This window comes from Coccinella septempunctata, chromosome 4 (genome assembly GCF_907165205.1).
Source record: "Coccinella septempunctata chromosome 4, icCocSept1.1, whole genome shotgun sequence".
NCBI classification, from domain to species: domain Eukaryota; kingdom Metazoa; phylum Arthropoda; class Insecta; order Coleoptera; family Coccinellidae; genus Coccinella; species Coccinella septempunctata.
Genome location: NC_058192.1, coordinates 29125406 through 29139237, shown reverse-complemented (window position 1 = coordinate 29139237; position 13832 = coordinate 29125406). Strand labels below are relative to the sequence as shown.

The window sequence follows — 13832 nt, the reverse complement described above, 5'->3', positions numbered from 1 at the left end:
AAAGAGGATTCATTTAGAATTTTCATTGAAATAAATAATTATAAATTATTGTTACATCGCAGTGGACCACAATTTTGAAATTCCATGAGTATGCAACCCCAATTAAAATTTCCTAATTCATATTTTCTGTGTTTGCAGAAAAGCTCTGTATAATCACTTTTGAAGTTGTTCTTAGTATGAAATATAACTCAAAATATTTATCAACAAAAAAGAAAAAGGTAGTAACAAAGCAAACAACCTCAAGTGTCAATGCGCCTGTTTAAAATTTGCAGTAAAGAAAGACGATGATCACGAAGGTGAATGTATGATAAATGTATTGAAATAAATGCGCAATTTTGAATCGGTAAAACCACCCTCTATATAGATATTTACATGAACATGCAAATATTTGAAGCTCAGACCACAATCATTTGAATATGGACTAGACTTTTCGTTCTAAAAGATTGACCATTAATTCTTGAACTGTATAATATGTAGGTCTGGAGACATAATGACGTCTTTATTGTATTTTAAACGACGGCCGTATATATACCCATTGCAGACCACTCGATGCAAATTACCTGATCTAAATGGAATATTAACTGAAATTCATTAACAAATTAAATTTACATCCATATTTTAAGACGAAATGGGTTATTTCGTTTAGACCTCCATTAACCCTTTCCTGTTTCCTGACTTTTACAATGAGTACAATGCTGCTAGGCTCATCGAGTCACTTCATGATTATTATGGACTCATATACAACAAATTATTTCTGGGAATTCGTGAAGTATAGGGCCTATATGAATCAGAACTGTGCTCATACAATTTTGCTAACAGAAGCTTTGAACTGGATCTTTCCATGCTCGATTTTATTCCATGATCGCTTAAGCAGATTGTTGCTCGGATTTTTTGATTACCGGCTGAAGAGAAAAGCGTCCTGGAAAAATATTCTGATGAGCAATCAATCTTGCAAGCAATAGAATTGGAGTGTCCGAGGTCTGCATGTAATTTTCGAATATCTGCATTTTTGTCATATTTGCACGTTATCTAAGTTTAATCAACTTTCGTTAAAATTTTTGTCTGTTCGACCGGGGTTATCTCTGGACTGGCCCAACCTATATTCACGGGTCTTTGACTGATGAAAAGGGACTCTTCACGGAGACTTTAGATTAAATTCTACTTTTCAATCCCCCACCATTTCGCCGCCATCTTGAAAAGAGTAACAGCTAATCTATAATTAATTTGCATACTTTTACTATTCAGTTCATAGTTTTTTGAAAAATGGAATTGGATAGGCGGTACTTCGCGTGATAATATTTCCGCTTCTTGTGTTTATTTGTATTAAGAAACAAATGGACTTTGGTTGATTTGACGTCGAGGATGTAAAGTGTGGAATAAAAATAATTTCAAATTTCGTGAACCATAATTTTTTGTGCTTAATACACTAGGTAAAGGTACAATAATGCATTGAGTGCATAATCGATAAGCACACACCGAGGCGCACACTCGACAAAAGTTTCACTACCCTTCCTAAATATTATTTTATACATATGTAATTCGATTAAACCACCGAGTTGATATCAATTGTCAGGTAACACTGTTATTGCTAAAATTTCACAGAATTAACTATTAAGCATTTCTGACAACAACTTTTACTAATTTGAATAAATAAACGTTTCGCTTGCTCTCATTTATCATTTCGAATATAGGTTTTTCTAAATTTTTGCCGTATCCGAAGCAAAACTTTGATTTTTTCGCGAAATTATATGAATATTTATGGCAAATTCTATTTGAGATAGTTATTTTGATCATTTTTCCGTATACATTTGTAGAGTTTAGCACGTTTTATTGCAAGAAATAGCAACAAATCAACCTACATTGCTCTAGGTTGATGTATGTAATATCTTGCAACTTTTGATACTGTCTAGTAGTCTAGTTCGCAATAATTTTGAAGAAGCAATTATGTTTTGTTCAGTTTACCGAATACCAGCAGAATCACATAACGCAGGTGAAAAAATTTCAGAAATTTACTGGATATAATTCAGATAAATTAAATAAATTTTTATCGATTTGGTGGAATCATAACATTGTGCAATTTTTTAAACCTTTAAAAATCAAACTCATATGACTTCGTGCTAATAGAATTTTTCTCAAATTTCCTCTCAATTTACCCGAAGAAATGTAAGACCGCGCGCGCGTCACCGATTCCAAATGAACCACCGATTTACCTATATCCTATATGAGTCAATTCAAAATATAAAGTCTACCGAACACCAGGTTATGGACGAAGAAAGGTCACTGACTATTTCTCATTCATCGAAGTCAAACAGAAAACAAGTCGTCCTTCACTCAGAACTCTGAAACACTGTCAAGGTAGGTCAACGGCAGAGAATAACATTAACTCTGTTCTGAACTCTGAACTGTAACAACTACATGAAAAACCACCTGAACTTACCAAAAATTAAATCCAAAAATGCTTGATTCTCAGGAGAACTGAACTATCCGTATTCCCAGTGTTTTGATATTTATTTCAAAAAATTACCGATACTTCCATGCCAAAGTCACAATTTTTTTAAAGTTTCTTCAAACACATCACAGTTTTGATTTTTCAAAAAATCACATAATCCTCTGGTGCGAATCACAACAAACACAAGTTCACAATCGATCAAGGGTAGCTACCCTTATTTATCCCGACTCAAAAATGTTCAATGCTACCGGCTCTGCCCTAATATATAGGTCATATAATAGCTAATATAAGGTAAGGGCTGTTCCTTATCGAAATGCTGTAGCTGCTCAGCGCGAGTACCAGGGTAACAAACCCGAAGGGGTAGCTGACGTAAATCTGCCGTACAACGATACTTGCAATTGGTCTGAGTCGAACTAGTAGTCGAGTCTGATGGTCCTTCTTGCTGTTGTTGAGTTTCGGATGCCCCTCTACAAGAATAACAGTACTCGTTGTAGATCCATATTGTAGGTAACCTACTTTTCGTTCGATGGTGGGACTTTCTTCTTCTGTCTGACAGATAGACGAAGATTTTTATAATATTTAGCGACTTAATTGAGGGATGGATATATTTGCATATCGAACGCTTTCTAGCTTAACAATTTCGATTCATACCGAACATATTGAGTAATAATATTCGTGAGTATTGTACTAATGTAATTACATATTCCATGTGGTATTCAAATATTTTTTTAAGTTTCGTGAGTGTTCATTATATTCCATATTTTTGTTCTATTTTTACAATGAGAATATTTTCATTCGCACTTTTTGCTGGCTATTTACGAATTTTTTTCTTATCCTAATGCCCGTATTTTTCAAATATTTTCGTTATAATTACTTACTATTTTCACCAAATAACATATTTCCAAACAGTCCAGTTAAAACAGGTATATATTATTTATTTATTTATCCATTCTACACCCGACATACAAATGCTAATGCTAATTACAGGTGTAGGGGATGGTTGAGGCCGTGGGGGGTAGGTTGACAAAATCTCGTCCGACGCAATAGACTTGAGCCAACCAGTGAGGCACGAGATTCTGTCACCTCCCTTCGCTAGGTCATCGCGCACGCAAATGTTTTAGAGAAAGAACTTAATATTGAAAAACCACGCAAGTAGGTAATTATTTTTGTCCTAACATTTATAGCGAATGTTTGGTTCATCCTCTTTTTTTTATGTACCTATTATTCTATTTGATTTCCTCGCAGTTTTAAGGTTTTGGCGAGTGGTTACAAATTTAAAGTTGGTTCGGGGCTAATAGACTAATATATAACATAATAGTTAAATGTTATGCTAATTTGTTTCGTTTTGTTCTAATAACTACTTTGTGTACATGGGTTATTTTTTAGGCACTCAAATTACGTTATTTTTAAACGTCGGTTTTTCTATTTTTATTTGAAGTTATTGTGTTTAATGAAGGTGGCGGAAAATTGCCTTTTGTTTCAATAAAAAGAAATAAGTAATGCACCGGTCTTTCAGTGTCTTTCATCCTATTTGCTCATAGATTTTGCCCTTATAACTTCATGGGCCAACTTACCCCAGGTGAATAGTCAATTTACCCCAGGCATGGGGTAGGTTGATCAGTTTTTCCTATTATACAAGAACTGGCCTGCTCTCTATGGCATAATGAATAAGGTGTTTTTTGGCCGCTTTATTCCAAAGCTTAATAGTGAATTTATTAACTGAACCCGATTTTGAATTAATATACTCTAAAGGAATTAAAATAGAAACCTTTTAGCCGAAACTTGGTCGACTATCCCCGGTCTATTCCCTGTCGTCAGCTAAGTTTGAACCAAAAAAAGCACAAAACAAATCTCTTTCAAAGGAAAAACATAGGTATCAACCATTCAAGCTTTTGAAGGTGGATGCTACACAGTGGCATAGCGCAAAATCCGATGACCCCCCGCAGGATTTTAGTCGGGGAACCCTTTCATAGATCTATGTTATTTATGATCAAGTTTTCCTTGAAGTTTTTCAAAAACGGATAATAGAAAAATAATATAAAATATTATATATTCTATATAACAGAAACAAAAACATTTACACAAAGATTTATACTTATTGCGGAAATAACTAGATATAACATTGATGAGGAAGCATTCAAATATAACTACAGATGGAATCACCCTTTTCATTCAAACAGAGAACGGAGGTTGCGAGCAACATAAAAGAACGAGATACCCGAGGGAGTGATGAAGCTACACCGGGAAAAAGGCGTGCGGATTGTGATGTATAGGAATACACAGAGATATTGCTGATTTATACTCCATTCACTTATATTTTAGCACTCGGTTGGCCATGGAACTTTGACACATTCGTATAGGACGAAAATGAGGGGTTATGACGCTTGTCAAATCATTTTTGGGTTTTAAATCAGCGCTTTGTTGTCCGTTCTACGTGAAAGTCTCAATAATTACGTATTTTATCTCAATGTATTTTTCTCTTCGGAAAATATGAAATCGAAAATATGTGGCGAACATAATTGACGTTTATACAATCTGATTGACCGCATACCAAATCTAGTTATTTTCATGAAAAATGCACTTTTTAAATATATTTATTCTTGCTATGGAAGAAAATTGAATAATTGAAGTTGCTTGAGGAGGTTGAGTTGGTTATCTTCTCTGGTTAAAGGTTGAATACGTTACATATCAGTTGTAGATTACAAAAAAATCTACCCGAAGACCCTCAGATGGAATGCATTTGATGGAGTGGTTGGGAGTGGATATCTCTCGAAGGAAAAAATGTATAATCAGAGCCGCTGTCAGGACCGGCAAACCGGGCACCCTGCCCGGACGGCACATTTTGGGGGCGGCAAATCAGTTGTAAAACGATACCAATTTTTTCACACCAACTTTTTTTTCTTCAAAAGCGAAAAGACGTACATTATTTATTATTAGAGTGAAATCGAAAAGGCGGTATTTGCGCTTGATCGCCAAACAATTCACAAATGTTCTTCTCAAAGTACCGCATAAAAATGCATATTAACCAGAAACAAGGGTAATACCGCCAGATGGAAAACGATCAAAGATGCCGCATTTTACTCATAAATAACTATCAAAGTCAGCCTGTAAATATCTCCACCGCAGCGTCCATTTACTGTCTCTCTAGAAAGTCGGTGTCTTTGATAAACGTCACAGACTATATGGTTTTTGGCACGGCTTCCAAGATAATTCAGAAATAATATTATATTCTGTTTAACAATTTGAATTCGAAATGTTGATTTCTGGGAGGAATTTAAAATACTTGAGAAGCAAGAGTACCTATCAAACCTTTACAATAGTATATCGTGTTTATACGAATTGAGACTGTTGTAGATTTTCATATATGTATCTCTTCAACTATGTACATAGTTTAAAATTTCAAATTACATCATATTGAAGATCAGTTCTATATCTCTATTTTTCCACTGTTAGTAGTAGTAGATAGTAGTAGATAGTGGATAGTAGTAGTAGATAGTAGATAGTAGATAGTAGATATATAACCCACTCTCTTGTATTCTTTTTTTCTCATCTTTTTTTTAGATTCAATATTTACTAAGGCATTTCAGTTTAAAAAAAAGACTAATCTCTGAATATCTACATTTTGAACCTCTGTACGTTATTTCATAAAAAATGATGTATTAAACTCATTATAGTCCCAGCAAGGTGGCAAAATAAAATTTCGCCGTCCCCGCGAAATGATATTTTGCCAGGGCGGCAAAATGTCTGGCGGTGGCCCTGTGTATAATTACGAGAATGTTAAATTCTTCAACAACAAAAATCATCTTGCATCAATGGAAGTCAAAAGAAAAAACGGCAAGAGGAACTTCACTTAAAAAAAAAATTTCACACGGATTAATAATTAACAGGATAACTGGCTCGTATTTATGGCTGTTTATTTTCGATACTTTGATATAATAATTATTAATATATATTTATTGATCCCTTAAGACATTTAAAATGTATAGGACAAGTGAAATAAAAAATGGAAAAATTAATTTTCTGGGAATTATTCTACGATAACATTCATTGAAAATCCTGTAGTAACTTTTCGCATTCGATCACGACGATCGCCCTGAAATAAAATTCTCAAATGCTTTTTTAGGTCTCCGAATGGAAGGAATTTCTTTGTCATTCTCCTCATTCACAACCTTTCTGATTGTGGAAAAATTCATCTGAAATATAAGTCGTTTAGATTCAGATGAAACATTATATAAGTTCACTTACATTGAATATGTTTGCTACCGTCTTATATATTGTAGATATTAGAATATCAGGGTTACCTACTATTTAAATGAGCATATAGGAATTCTAAATAGCACTTCCTGAAACCCTTCCTCTTTTTTCTATCACTTTCGGCATTTTTGTAATAATAATAATTGATATTAGTTGTGGCAACGGCGTTATGACATTAACGACATTTCATGAGTGCCAACCTGCAAACGTGAGAAAATTATTTCATGGCCAACTGAGTGATAAAATGAAAGTGAGTGGAGTATAGGTACAGGAATGAAATGATTTTAAAATTTATTCAACTCTAATAGAAAAGATAGCTACTGATTTATTGTTACATTCATAAACTTAATATTAATATACTGTCATTTGTTCAGCTATAAATGACACCCAAAAATATTCATTACTTATATTGACAAAAAAGCTTTTTATATTAAATGTATTCAGTTAGATTTGAAGGATGAACCTCCAAAAATTTTGGTACCTCACTAATATTCGATATATTAGTTATATTTGTGAATAACAAAATTACCTAGTTCATCAATTAAACTTTACAAATCACTATTTTTCAAGAATGAAAGAAGTAAACCACGAAGTGGGTGACGATATATTTTTGGAGATTTTAAAGAAAAAACCTGCTCCTTCTGCGGTTGATTCTTCAATTTTCTTTATGAAATCCTTCGTTTTTGGAACAGCAGTCTCTTTTAATATACAGTGTTCTCATGAACATTTACTTCATAATATTAAAATTACCGATGATTCACTCAGATTAACTTGGGACTTTTAGGAATCCTAAGATTCCTAAGATACTCCATTCATTTTTATTTTAGCACTCCGTTGGCCATGGAAATTGGACACATTTTACCTCGTATAGTACGAAAATGTGGGGTCATGACGCTTGACGGAACATTTTTGGGTTTTAAATCAACGCTATGTTGCCCGTTCTGCACGTAAAAATTTCTACTATTTCGTATTTTATCACAATGTCGAATCTCTTCGGAAAATATGTGACGAACATAATTGAAGTTTATACAAACTGAAAAGGCATACCAAATCCAGTTATTTGCATGGAAAATACAAGAGATCAATATATCATAATATGCACTAGCTTGAGGAGAGTTCATGTTCGTTATCTTCTCTGGCTAAAGTTTGAATACGTTACATCAGTTGTAGATTTGAAAAATATTAATCCGAAGATGAAATGCATATGTTGCAGTGGTTGGGAATTAACAGATAATTACAAGGATGTTAAATTCTTCATCATCTTGCATCAATATAAGTAAAAGGAATTAAAGGAAGTTTCAAGTTAAGATGAACTTCACCTTTGAACAAAAATCCCACATGAATAAACAATTTACAGGACAACTGACGCGTATTTGTGGCTATTCATCTTGATGCATTGATATAATAATAATAATGAGGTGTTTATTGGTACCTTAAGATATTTAAAATGTATAGGACAAGTCAAATGAAAAATAGAAAAATCAATTTTCGGGAACTTATTCTACGATGACATTCATCATTCATCGAAAATCCTGTAGCAAACTTTTCGCATTAATTCACTCAAACATAAAATTATCAAATGCCACCACTTTTTTGAGTTTTCCAATAGAAGGAAATTCTTTGTCATCCTCTTCATTCACAATCTTTCTGATTGTGGAAATATTCAGCTGAAATATAAGTCGTTTAGATTCAGATGAAACATTATATAAATTCTCTTACATTGAATATGTTCGCTACCGTCTGACGTATTGTGGATTTTAGAATATCAGGCAGGGGCGGATGGGCTATCTCGAACCGGCCCTGGAATTTTCTTCCTGACCGGCACACTTCAAGAACGTAAAAAGTAGTTTCAAGGTGAGGGTTCGGTGGTGCAGATATCATGAGGTGCCATGAAAAAGACGTAAATAAACGTTTAGATGAGCAGCCCCTAAAGGTGGCACCTGAAAAGCAATTTTCAATTTTTTTCTTACAATTCAGAAAAGTGTCAAAAAATTGAGCAGAAATTTTGTGGGAGCGGGATAGCGATGAAAAATTTGGGCGCTGTTCCCATATAATTGCAAGGGGTAGAAAAAACCCCTCTAAAATCGTTTCGCGACAATTTTTTTTCCTTATTCATATAATACTTTTGAGAAATTAATTTTTGATTTCATCATTATCATTTCCTGCTTTAAGTGGCAGTTTTTACCTAGTTGGCGGATATCATCATCATTATAGGGAAACAATTTTTTTAATTGCCTATAGAACAACAACTCGATGTGATTTCTATCCGTTTTCTGGTTTCTAGGAAAAAAACTGAACATTTCTTTTCATATGCCATTTTCAGGGGGCTGTGTATAAACAGCTATTGGCTGCTCAAAAAAAAAAATTTAATGAAAGCCTCACAGTTTTTCAACTATTAATCAGCCCTTAAATTAACTACTCATTACAACCTGCATGAATAAAATGTTAGTTTTATATTTATTTCAATTTTATTCAAAAAAACGGAAAATGTTGTCTATAATAGGTATGGTTGAAAAACTAAAATTTATCAAATTTTGTAGTTTTATCCATTTTCTCACATTTGACATCAAGTATTTTTTGAACCATACACAACATGGATACATAATTTCCGAATTTCGATTTCTAATTTCCTCAGGGTAATTTTGAATGAAATTGGTGGAATCTCAAATGAAAAAAAAAGGTTGGAAATGTTCTCTATGGACCACTTATTTCTAAGCCAGACTAATTTAAGAAATGGTTTTTTGCAGCTTCTGTATTTTTATCACGTTTCAAGTCACCCTGTTTATGCCAGTTGTTCAGGAAAAATTTAATTTTGTCAATAATTTTTCGAAACTCATTGAAGCATAGATATATTTATTAGTAGTTTTTCCAACATTCATTTTTAATTGGTTTACAATATTTGAAAAAATAAAGTTATCTACGTAAAACATCTGCCGAAAACAAAATAATGGTACTAACTGGCCAGCCCTCTGGCCCAATAATCGACCGACCCAGCGGGAATTTTCCCGGTTTCCCGGCGGTCCCATCCGCACCTGATATCAGGGTATAACTATTTAAATGAGCGGACCTGAATTCTGAATAGCACTACCCGAAAACCTGTCTCTTTTTTCAATCACTTTCGGCCATAGACATATAGACATGGACTGTGCCTTCCCTTTCCATCTATGCATGAAATACGGTCAAAAAAAGTGACAGAGAGAAACGCACGTCGGGAATGCAGTTGTCTCTTTCTAGAATATTGATTGGTCCACACTCCCCCCTATGTGAACAAAAAAGAGAAGGTAAATGCCCGACGATCATTTCTCTCTTTCTAAAAAAAAGCCAATTTCATGCTGACATTGCTCAGTCCATGTCTCTATATCAATGCTTTCGGCATTTTCGTAATAAAAATTGATATTAGTTGTGGCAACGGCGTTATGACATTAACGACATTTCATGAGTGCCAACCTTACTCCGTTCTAGTTTCAAAAATTTGAGAAAATTATTTCATGGCCAACCGACTGCTAAAATAAATGTGAATGGAGTATACACATATTTATTTTGTCTCATTTGTTCAAATTCAGATTGAACAGACCAAAAAGAATGAAACCAAACTGTGAACTTCATTCTAACACATTTCCTTCGTATATTACATCAATTCACTAGACTTCAAGATATAAACCATTCTGGAAACAAGATCACAAATAAGTAAAAAGCTTCTGATAAATTTCAAACAAATCAATTTACAACAACAGATAAAACTACCAAACGATCAAAAATTTCACTGTTCACTGAGTGCCTATTTCATACTTCATCGTTTGAAAATTATTTTTATTTCAAAACTCTCTCTATCTGAAAGATAAGCTTGTTTGAGCGGTTGAGCCATTTCACAACAGAAGGTTAATCAAAACTAGTCAGTTGTCATAAGAAAATGACATCCGCCCCTACGACTCACGCTGTCATGATGATAAATTATTTGTTTTCCTCAAAAACCCTGAATGTTAGCAAGAAATTACAAAAGGCCTTATTTGCGGATCAAGCTGTGCAAAACTGATTTTTTTATTGTAAAATATGAATATGGAAAAATTTTCTTGCGAAACAAGATTTAGGGTTGGCTTTTTCTACCCCTTTCAATCATAGAGGAACACCAACGAACATTTTCTGAAATATTTCTGGCCATCATGAAATATCCGCGCTTGCTTTCATTATTATCAGTTTTTTGACTTCTAAGAAAAATATTAAAAACTGCCTTCAATTATCAATTATTGAGTAATAATTGATGAAGAGTATTGTCGTGAGGTATTTTGTAGGATTTGAAAATTTACTTTTTAAATATTGATGAAGCTTGTTAGTATTAAATTTTTTGCTTTACATATTAACTTTTCATCTGATTATCATTGATAAATAATTCTCAAAGTTGTCTACATTTTACGAAAGGTACAGTTGAATGCATCAGTAATAAATAATGACCCAAAATTAAAAATAAGATCTGTTTCAGCTGAATATAAGCACCCATTTTTTTTATTGAGTCAAATTGGATAAATATACTTTCGGTGGTATTATTAACAATGAAATATAAGATTGCCCTGGTAATATTTATTGAAAACTTCATAAGATAAAGAAGTTCCTATAAAAATTCATATAAACAAATATGTAATATTTATACTGTGAACATGTGAAAAAATATACAAATGACAAAAAAATTTTAAGTTTAATACTGGACAGAGTGTTGAAAGAAAAATTATGCAGAAAACAACACAAGAAAATGAAATATGCAAAAATTCATGAAAAAATGGAACATGCATATTATTTTATATGAATATTATAAGAACCAGAAAATGTAAATATTAATTTCAATACCCAACTATAATAAAATTAAGGAAATAGGTGCGAACCCACTTCTTGCAAGCTTTTCCTCTATGGAGCGTCCATTTCCACAATAGTCTTTTTAGTTTCACAGTTCGCAAAAAAAAAATTGACTAGACACACAATTAATAAAAATTTGAAAATCAGTTTACAATCTAAAGTCACTTTCACTTGAAACCGCATCGTGAACTAAAACATTATACAAAAACGAAACAAATAATACAAACACAAACAGGCCGAATTCGGAAATGAAATGGAAATCAAAGGCTTTCTGCTCGTTCTTGCTCAGAGATGCTACTCTCATCCAATCCTAACAAAGATTTTAAGCATGTGACAGAATGCTGTTCATCTATTGGATAGCAAGAATAATAATATTTATTTATCATAAAAGAATATTTCATATCAACTCATGAGTAACTCCAACTTGTCAAATTCAAATGGTAACTGTTAATAAAGTTTGTATTTTGATTGAATAAATTATGAAACGGTAGAAGTTTAATGGAAGTTTATTAATAGAAAATGATTAACAGTACAGAATATATTTTCCATGATTATATTTTATATTTGAAGAGAACATTAGATCATATGAAATACAAACTTAATAACAATATATAGGGAAAATGTTTCTGAAAAGGCATACTTTTTGAACTGGTTTCAGACCTAACAATATAAATATTTTAGAAAGGTTAGGACTAGACGAAATGTTAGTGTAATGTATGGCCTGTTCAATGATTCATTCAAAATTGAATATGAAAGTGAAACATACAGATCAAACAAGGTCTTCATGTGCCAACTCATCAATGACACTACGGATGAGATGTAATACATAAATTTTTTTCTTTTTCTTATCGATTCCAGCACATTCTGCATGACACCATCAACCACATCCATTGTATCTGAGCCATATTTCTCTGGAACGAAATCGAAATGTCATTGCAGTATACAATACAAGGTGTTTCACGAATGATTGTACAGGCTTTCAGGGCAGATGCAGGACATTTTGGTGAATCTGAATCAGTGTTCAAAAAATGTCCCAACTACTAACTATATTCGTTCAACTGTTCAAAAGTTACAGGATGTTTTATACCTATATTTAGCCAAAAACTTTCAATCAGCATAACTCTCGAACGCCTGCATGGATCTTCATAAAAATTTCAGTGAATGAGTATGGACCTGTGCCAAATATTTGCACAACAACTTGTGGATACCGCAGGTCCTGGTTGAGAAAATTATATTCTTTATTCCACTTCTTGTAAAACACCCTATACATAAAATTTTCGAAAAGCGAAATTTTTCTCAGAATCTACCATAAATACTCTATCGAACAAGACTATCAGGATCAATGGAACACTTCCCATCATCATATTATGAAAAATTGAATATTTGGAATTTTCATTTATATAGTATACGGACCTGTTAATCTCCGAATAATGCGTCAATTCATATTGAATCGAGTGAAATTTTCAGTAACATGACAGCGTTTCTCAACCTGTGGAGCGCGCCCTTTAGGAGGTTGCTAGCATCAAAGGGAAAAATATTATTTGAAAGAATTAATAACTGACTGAAATCAGACACACACATACAAAAGGAAATACATTTCGATGTCTTATTTATACTTTCGCAAAGAAATTCTTTTATACCCCTTTCTACATCAATTATTGTATGTGATTTGTTCTCGAAAAGTTCCCCATTTATTTTTGACACTTGCTAGCTCTTGTATTGAATGTTCTGCAGCTTTCATTAGCCTTTCTTTCTGGTCCATTATTTATCTTCTCACATGCAGCTTGAATCGATTTGTAGCTTCAGATATCATTTATTTTCAAGGCTATGTGAAAGATCATAGAAGAAATTAGTTTACTATGAATTCAATCCATTTCAAAATCTAAGTGGCTCATGCTGAGAACCATTGTCAGGTAATTTTTGAAAGAGAAATATACCCAAGTGGTAGATTGTTGTGTTTTCATGAATTTCAATACGAGAATTATCGAAATGCCGTCCTTTACGAATATTACGAATAAGAATCATTTGTAATCCCATATTTTTGGGACTTTTTTCTTACAATTGTAAGGAATCTCTACTTCTCATTTCATTATCTTTTAAATTATTTTTTGCTAGCTTTTTCCTAAATCAAATTGAAAAAATTGGTCGTAGTGCTCTGGAGGAGGGGTAATTACCCCCTTCGATATAAAATACACCGAAATAAAGAAATTCCCTGTCTTTCTTCCTCTCCCGAGTATTAGAAGGGTTGTGCTTTCGCCAACAAAATTCATCTGCTGGTCAATGA

At 33.0% G+C, this 13832-nt stretch overlaps 1 protein-coding gene across 15 annotated transcripts in view; it reads right to left on the bottom strand.

Moving 5' to 3' along the window:
- LOC123311879 (ichor-like) overlaps positions 1 to 11812 on the bottom strand; it is a 55753-nt gene extending 43941 nt beyond the window's left edge. For 3 of the 15 annotated variants that reach the window (XM_044895991.1, XR_006537545.1, XR_006537540.1), the window contains exon 1: positions 11543 to 11812. The gene's annotated coding sequence lies outside the window, so the exon portion shown is untranslated. Of the gene's footprint in view, positions 1 to 2437; positions 2684 to 2747; positions 2999 to 8329; positions 8371 to 8422; positions 8644 to 10108; positions 10151 to 11542 lie in introns of those variants that run through there. The other 12 variants (XM_044895992.1, XR_006537548.1, XR_006537542.1 and 9 more) reach the window with 11 other exon arrangements.
- Between the last annotated feature and the right edge of the window lie 2020 nt (positions 11813 to 13832).